This window comes from Sinocyclocheilus grahami, unplaced genomic scaffold (genome assembly GCF_001515645.1).
Source record: "Sinocyclocheilus grahami isolate Dianchi unplaced genomic scaffold, SAMN03320097.WGS_v1.1 scaffold996.1, whole genome shotgun sequence".
NCBI lineage: Eukaryota > Metazoa > Chordata > Actinopteri > Cypriniformes > Cyprinidae > Sinocyclocheilus > Sinocyclocheilus grahami.
Genome location: NW_015506175.1, coordinates 282,422 through 290,189, shown reverse-complemented (window position 1 = coordinate 290,189; position 7,768 = coordinate 282,422). Strand labels below are relative to the sequence as shown.

Here is a 7,768-nt window from a genome sequence, read left to right as displayed (position 1 = left end):
AAAGGCATTATAATTATTCATAATGTGCGTTGTAATGCATTATACCTTGTTGTCATAAATAAGCATAACCAAATTTAAAATGAATAGTGTAACAATGAACTGATAAGTGTATAATGTATTAACTGTTTACAATTATTCATGAGATTGTACAATGCATTACAAGGATGTATTAAATCTACTTTTATTATACATGAAGGCTTTAAGTAGTGTTACCGACATATATATATATATATATATATATATATATATATAATGCATTATAAAAGTATTTTAATGCATTAATTATGTCTTGTAATGCACCTTATAATGCATTGTAAGATCTCATGAAAAATTCTAACCACACTTATAATACATTATAATATATAACTGTTCATTATTACACCTTGTGCATTAAATGCATTAAAACACACGACAAGCAAACCTTCACATATTATAATGCATGCATGCCATATAATTATTAAAGATATTATGCATTCCAGTGTACATTATGAATACCTTTATAATGCATTATGCATAAAAGCTTAAGTAAAGTGTAAGTGCTACCAAAGGTTAAACATGATGATGATGATGATGATGATGAAGAGTCAGTTAAATTGCAATTGCAAGTTTATATCCCGCAGTTATGACGTTGTAACTCATAAAAGTGTGTTTGTATCTTGCCGTTTGGAGGAAAAGGTCACAACTGTGAGATGTAAACTTGCAATTGCAGGAAAAAAAGTAAGAATTGTGTGATAATTTTTATTCAGTGTCAAAAACATGCTTCTATAACATAGTTAAAATATTGTAAAAAAAATTTTTTTTTTTTTAAATACTTCTACCTAAAACTTGCTTTATTAAAACATAATCTAATAAAATAAAAATGTGTGTATCTAAATCCGTACATCTATGCATGATATATTTATACATATAGATGTTTATACAGTGCCTATCTAACCCATTTAAATGAAATTGTGATGAAAAATGGATCATTGAAATGCTGATATTCTGATAAAAACACGCATTTAAAATTTCAGTAGTTTGTGTGTGTGTGTGTGTGAGAGAGACTGTGTGTGTGTGTGAGTGTGTGTTTGTGAGAGAATGTGTGAGAGAGAGAGAGAGAGTGTGTGTGTGTGTGTGAGAGAGACTGTGTGTGTGTGTGTGTGAGAGAGAGAATGTGTGTGTGAGTGTGTGAGAGTGTGAGACTGAGTGTGTGTGTGTTTGTGTTACTGCATTTCCTTTGTCTCTTTTATTTTTGTCATTATTTTAAAGTTTTGGAAGAAAAACTTACATTTTTTTAAAGAAAATGAATTTAAATTAATGTAATAGTCACAATTTATTATTATAATTTTTTTTTTAATGTATTTTTTTTAATGAAATTGTAATTTACTCTTTTTTTTTTTTTTGCATGTTGATCTGCCCTAGAGACATCAAGTTGTTTTTTTATATATATAAATTGAGCTGTATTTTTCAGAGGCCTGAAGCTTTATGTTATTTCTGCACTGAAATGCACACTGAACTTCCTGGGAGTGTGTGTGTTTGAATATGAAAAAAGAATGACCATAAAGACACGAAATAATGATTTCATCAAACTCTACAATTGCAACTTTTTGTAGGGTTTGAATTGCATTTAATTTGACTAGTTAAATATAGCCTAAATCATTGAGAGATCTTCATTTATGTGTGTGTGTTTAAGATGTGATTCGTTGTGGTCTGTGGTTAATTTTTATTAGAGCTGTTAATTGTTTCTTTCAGTTGTGTCTGTGTCAGTATTCTGACTGAAGCTGTTTTATGCACAGACACTGATGAGATCTTGATTGTGTTGAGTGTGTTCTGATGGAAAACTGCACACACACACACACACACACACACACACACGCTGTGAGTTTGGCCTGCTGTAGCGTGAGCGCGCTGAGGAAACCATATTGTCGTATTGTGATCGGGGAAGAACCAGAATCAGCTGTGAACGGTTTAGAGATGATGCAGTGTTTCAGCTGTAAATGGCTAGATGTTAGTGAGCGAGAGACGCAGAGTGTTTTCTGAAAGCGTGACGGAGGACATGAGAAAAGGAAGAGCAGAAGATGGTGTGGGTGCTTCTTGTCAGATGAGCGTCTCTTTACTGTACGTGTTTGTCATTGGGCAGAGGGGGGTTCATTGCTGTAGGTGTGTGTGTGTTTTTTTTTTTTTTTTGCATGTTGATCTGCCCTAGAGACATCAAGTTGTTTTTTTATATATATAAATTGAGCTGTATTTTTCAGAGGCCTGAAGCTTTATGTTATTTCTGCACTGAAATGCACACTGAACTTCCTGGGAGTGTGTGTGTTTGAATATGAAAAAAGAATGACCATAAAGACACGAAATAATGATTTCATCAAACTCTACAATTGCAACTTTTTGTAGGGTTTGAATTGCATTTAATTTGACTAGTTAAATATAGCCTAAATCATTGAGAGATCTTCATTTATGTGTGTGTGTTTAAGATGTGATTCGTTGTGGTCTGTGGTTAATTTTTATTAGAGCTGTTAATTGTTTCTTTCAGTTGTGTTTGTGTCAGTATTCTGACTGAAGCTGTTTTATGCACAGACACTGATGAGATCTTGATTGTGTTGAGTGTGTTCATCTCAGATTTCCCCTTCATTTGTGCGCCGTCTGCTGATGTTGTGTGTGTGTTCTGATGGAAAACTGCACACACACACACACACGCTGTGAGTTTGGCCTGCTGTAGCGTGAGCGCGCTGAGGAAACCATATTGTCGTATTGTGATCGGGGAAGAACCAGAATCAGCTGTGAACGGTTTAGAGATGATGCAGTGTTTCAGCTGTAAATGGCTAGATGTTAGTGAGCGAGAGACGCAGAGTGTTTTCTGAAAGCGTGACGGAGGACATGAGAAAAGGAAGAGCAGAAGATGGTGTGGGTGCTTCTTGTCAGATGAGCGTCTCTTTACTGTACGTGTTTGTCATTGGGCAGAGGGGGGTTCATTGCTGTAGGTGTGTGTGTGTGTGTGTGTGTGTGTGTGTGTGTTTGTAAGAAAGCTGATTCACTGTGTTTCGTGTCTGAGTGATTCAGGAGTCGTGTGGAGCTCGTCACACTCTCACAGATGAGACTGAGATCTAATCGATCGAATCGTCTGGTGCATTTAGTGCAGAGACACTCAAACCAGAGGCGGCCCACGGTGACCTTTGAGCTGACCTGCCATGCCTTAAAAATAAAATAATAAAACATGTCATTGGAGCATATCCTCATCTTTGTTTGAACACTTTTTGTTCTGTTTTTGCTGGAAGTGAATTTGATTTAAAAATAAATAAATATAGTATATATTTAAATCAAATTCATGTAGTATATATATATATATATATATATATATGAAGAGTTTATTTGCCAAAACGGATAACTCTTTTAATCTAATTTTTATTATGCAATCATGTTTTTAATGTGTCAGTTAGCTGTATTTTTAGTTATTTTTTAACCTAATCAAAATAACCCAGCTGCAGTTTGATTGAGAATGCACAATGAAAAAACATGATTTTTGAAAACTGAGTTTTTGCAAATGAACTCTTCATATATATATATATATATATATATATGAAGAGTTTATTTGCCAAAACGGATAACTCTTTTAATCTAATTTTTATTATGCAATCATGTTTTTAATGTGTCAGTTAGCTGTATTTTTAGTTATTTTTTAACCTAATCAAAATAACCCAGCTGCAGTTTGATTGAGAATGCACAATGAAAAAACATGATTTTTGAAAACTGAGTTTTTGCAAATGAACTCTTCATATATATGTGTGTGTGTGTGTGTGTGTGTGTGTGTGTGTATATGAAGGCCCTCAGTCTAGTTAGATTTTTGCCCTTCATCGTGAGGAGTTTCCTCTGATTTTATGTGTTGTGGACTTCTGATATTGTACTGTATGTGATGGTATATGTTTACTTTTTGGACCAAAAGTTGAGTAAGTCTTGATAATATAAGATAAAGGATTAGTTCATCATTCTGTCATCATTTACTCTCTCTCATGTCATTTAAACCTGCTTGAGTTTCTTTCTTCTGATATTTGAAGAACCAAACAACATTAGACCCCACTGTCTTTCATTATGTTGACATTTCTTAAAATATCTTCTTTTGTGTTCCACCGAAGAGAGAAAAGAAGGTCCTTTAACCAGCTGTAATTTCATACGTTAATTAAAACCAATTTAAAGCATTTTTTTAATTACTAGCATTTCTGCACTGCTTGTGACGGCAGAACTGAGGACAGTGAATTATTCACATGAATACCAAAATAATCGAAAATATGATTCTTTTTTATTTGTCTCATTTTTAGTTCTGTCAAAAAGTGCAAAGCAGAATTTCCCTGATTTTAACTTTTCATTTGTATAAATGTGCTGTTAATGTAAAGCCACACTTTTTTTAAAGAAGGAAAACATAATTGAAGAGGCATAATAATGAAGTTTCAAGCTATTATTATCTGTCCTCTAAAGAAGCATTTGTTCATTCTGAGATAGAACGTTGTAGTAATTGACGAGTGATGCATTCATGCTGCAGATTATTTGAAGGCATGCTAAATGTCCATTCAGCTCATTTTCCTTTAAACGGGTGTAGGTTCAGTCGTTGTGAATGATTGTATGCGTGTGTAGAGTTATTGTCTGCACGGCTTCTTGATTTGATCAGATTTTCCAGGTTTAAATGCGTCTGCTCTGTTTCTAAGTAAACTGGAAAGTTTCTGGGTGTCTGTCAGAAATGTTTTCTTGCTGGAATGGCAAAAGTTCTTTCTGTAGTAGGTTTTTATTATAAATAACAAAGCAAACTGTGTATATGGTCTGTTAATGATGTGAGGAGGTGCTGAGTGGCTTTCAGTGGCAATGATTTCACAGAAACCATCGCTGAGAATATTTCCATGTGACTGATCCAGACTTTCATATTTACAGTTTGTGATCATTGTGTGCTACACGGCCGGTTCTGTTCATTATAGAATCTGTGGAGCAATGAATGCGATCCAACTGATCCAGTTTATATTCAGAATAGATCCTATTTAAATTCTGGAACAGATCCAATTCAAGTTCAGAACAGATCAAGTTTAAATTCAGAACAGAAGCGGTTCAGATTCAGAGCCGTGTGTTTGAGGACGTGATTCAAACACCGTCTGATCCAACAGACATCAATCATAAAGTTCTTGAGCTCTTTCATGCAGTTTTCAGAAAGAAACGAGTGTGTGTAGAAGTGTGATAGTCTCCAGAATGAACGACTGAGACGGTGAGATGAAACCCAAGCTCTGCAGCTCGTGCAGGAGTTCCTGTGACGCTCTTCTCTCCTGCAGCTTCAGCTCCTTCTTTTGTTCTTCTGAACACCACATTTCAATTCTTCTTTCTGTCCTGCTCTGTCTTCACATCTTTCCTCTACAATCCATGTGCTTCTTAATGTCAAGCACAGCTGTATTTGGTGAGTGTCACGGTCATTTGTTCTAGTCTTTAGTGATTCTTCGTTGCTTGTTGCTTCATTTAATGTTTTAATTTATTTGTGTATCTGTGGTTATTAAGATGCATTTTGTGTTGTGAATCTCATGGGGTTGGTGTGTGTGTGTGTGTGTGTGTGTGTGTGTGTGTCTGTCTGTGTGTGTGTGAGAGTGTGTTTGTGAGTGAGTGTGTGTGTGTGTCTGTGTGTGTGTGAGAGTGTGTTTGTGAGTGAGTGTGTGTGTGTGTCTGTGTGTGTGTGAGAGTGTGTTTGTGAGTGAGTGTGTGTGTGTGTCTGTGTGTGTGTGAGAGTGTGTTTGTGAGTGAGTGAGTGTGTGTGTGTGTGTGTGTGAGAGTGTGAGTGAGTGTTGGTGTGTGTGTGTGTGTGTGTGTGTGTGTGTGTGTGTGTCTGTCTGTGTGTGTGTGAGAGTGTGTTTGTGAGTGAGTGTGTGTGTGTGTCTGTGTGTGTGTGAGAGTGTGTTTGTGAGTGAGTGAGTGTGTGTGTGCGCGTGTGTGTCTGTGAGTGAGTGTGTGTGTATGTGAGAGTGAGTGTGTGTGTGTGTGTGTGTGTGTCTGTCTGTGTGTGTGTGAGAGTGTGTTTGTGAGTGAGTGAGTGTGTGTGTGCGCGTGTGTGTCTGTGAGTGAGTGTGTGTGTATGTGAGAGTGAGTGTGTGTGTGTGTGTGTGTGTGTCTGTCTGTGTGTGTGTGAGAGTGTGTTTGTGAGTGAGTGAGTGTGTGTGTGCGCGTGTGTGTCTGTGAGTGAGTGTGTGTGTATGTGAGAGTGAGTGTGTGTGTGTGTGTGTGTGTGTGAGCCTCATCTGGTGTCAGGCTGTTTGTGTTTGATTCTTCACACCTTTGCTAGTTAACCCGGCTTGGAAACCATTGAAGTTTCTCCATCTGTCCTTCCCGAACTCAAATGATGATTGGTTGTGATTAATAAACGCGCAGTATTGGACGGAAAATGCAAAAATCCGTCAGACGATCATCCTTCCTGTTGCCGCAGCCGTTGATCCGGACGCAGCTCGCAGCGGAGGGCGAGGGATTTTGTGTTTTCGGAAACTTGCGAGCGTTTCGAAACGAGCTGATGCTGATGGGAGCGAGGGGCACGTGGGCGACGGGGGGAGGCGTCTCAAACACCTTTTTCACAAGACAGGAAGACGAAAGGAGAGATAGAGAGGAAGAAAGAGGTCCAGAGCCCCACCGGAGAGCGTCGAACCCCGAAGTTTGTTGAAAGAAGCAGGAGAGACGGCTCAGAGACAGACAGACGGATGCTATGACACAGACAGCGGTGCAGGTTTTGTCTACAGTGCCCTGCTTCACTATGAAGGGCCGAACGGTAGGATCTGGGGCTGAGGGTTATTAAACGAGACGGCAGAAACCTGTGTGTGTGTGTTTGTGAGAAAGTCTTGGGCTTGATGTGCGAGTGAATGAGGCTGAACTGAAGTGGGGCTTGTGGTTCGTTAGTGACTAATCTGCTCCGTCTCAATTGTGTAACATTACCAGAAGCCTTAAGACGCCACACCTGTTCCTGGGAAATCTTGTTCCGTGTGTGTGTGTGTGTGTGTGTGTGTTTTGGATCAGGTTAATCAGGTGTTGGGAGTGTACTGTTGTTAAGCAGCACTCAAGGGTTTGGGAGGCCAGTATTATGGGCTGTATGGAGCCACCGGTCGTTAGGGGAAGCAGAGAGGTCGCCGGGGTGTTGGTGGAAAGTTCCGGGCTCAGGTGTGAGTGTGTGTGTGTGTGAATCTGGGATGTACATGTTAAGCCTAAAGTTTGTCTTGCTTGTGTTTGTGTTCGGGGTCCCAGAGTCGCCAGCGATGGGCCTGTAAAAATATTCATAGTTAACGCTTCAGATGCATTTATTATTTTGCCATAATATTCTGTGAGTATTATAATCATTACAACACGCTTGGGTCTTTAACTATTTTATCACGAAGAAGTTTTTGTGACTGTTAATCAGTTTAGTAACGCTGCCTCTGTTTGGGGTCTGTTTGAAAAACACATACAAAAAGACAATAAAACAAATCAAAATGAATAACAGTCAGACGGTGATATAACATTTGTAGTGTGTTCATTAAAATGTAGGTGTGACTTTTGAGTGTATGTGTGTGTGTGTGTGTTTTTGAAGGTCTGAATTCACAGTGTGATCTGATAAAAAAATAGTGCTGTTACTGTTACATGTGCTCTTATTCTCCTCCTGTCTCTCTCTCTCTCCCCCTGTCTGTCTCGCTCTCTCTCTCTCTCTCTCCTCCTGTCTGTCTCTCTCTCTCTCTCTCTCTCTCTCCTCCTGTCTGTCTCTCTCTCTCTCTCTCTCTCTCTCTCCCCCTCTCTGTCTCTCTCTCTCTCT

General features: G+C 38.5%; 1 protein-coding gene across 1 annotated transcript in view; it reads left to right on the top strand.

Moving 5' to 3' along the window:
• The first annotated feature begins 6,816 nt into the window (after positions 1-6,816).
• The window catches only part of LOC107565362 (zinc finger and BTB domain-containing protein 7B-like), a 6,989-nt gene continuing 6,037 nt past the window's right edge, over positions 6,817-7,768 (top strand). Inside the window, exon 1 of the mRNA XM_016250578.1 lies at positions 6,817-7,143. The gene's annotated coding sequence lies outside the window, so the exon portion shown is untranslated. The remainder of the gene's footprint in view (positions 7,144-7,768) is intronic.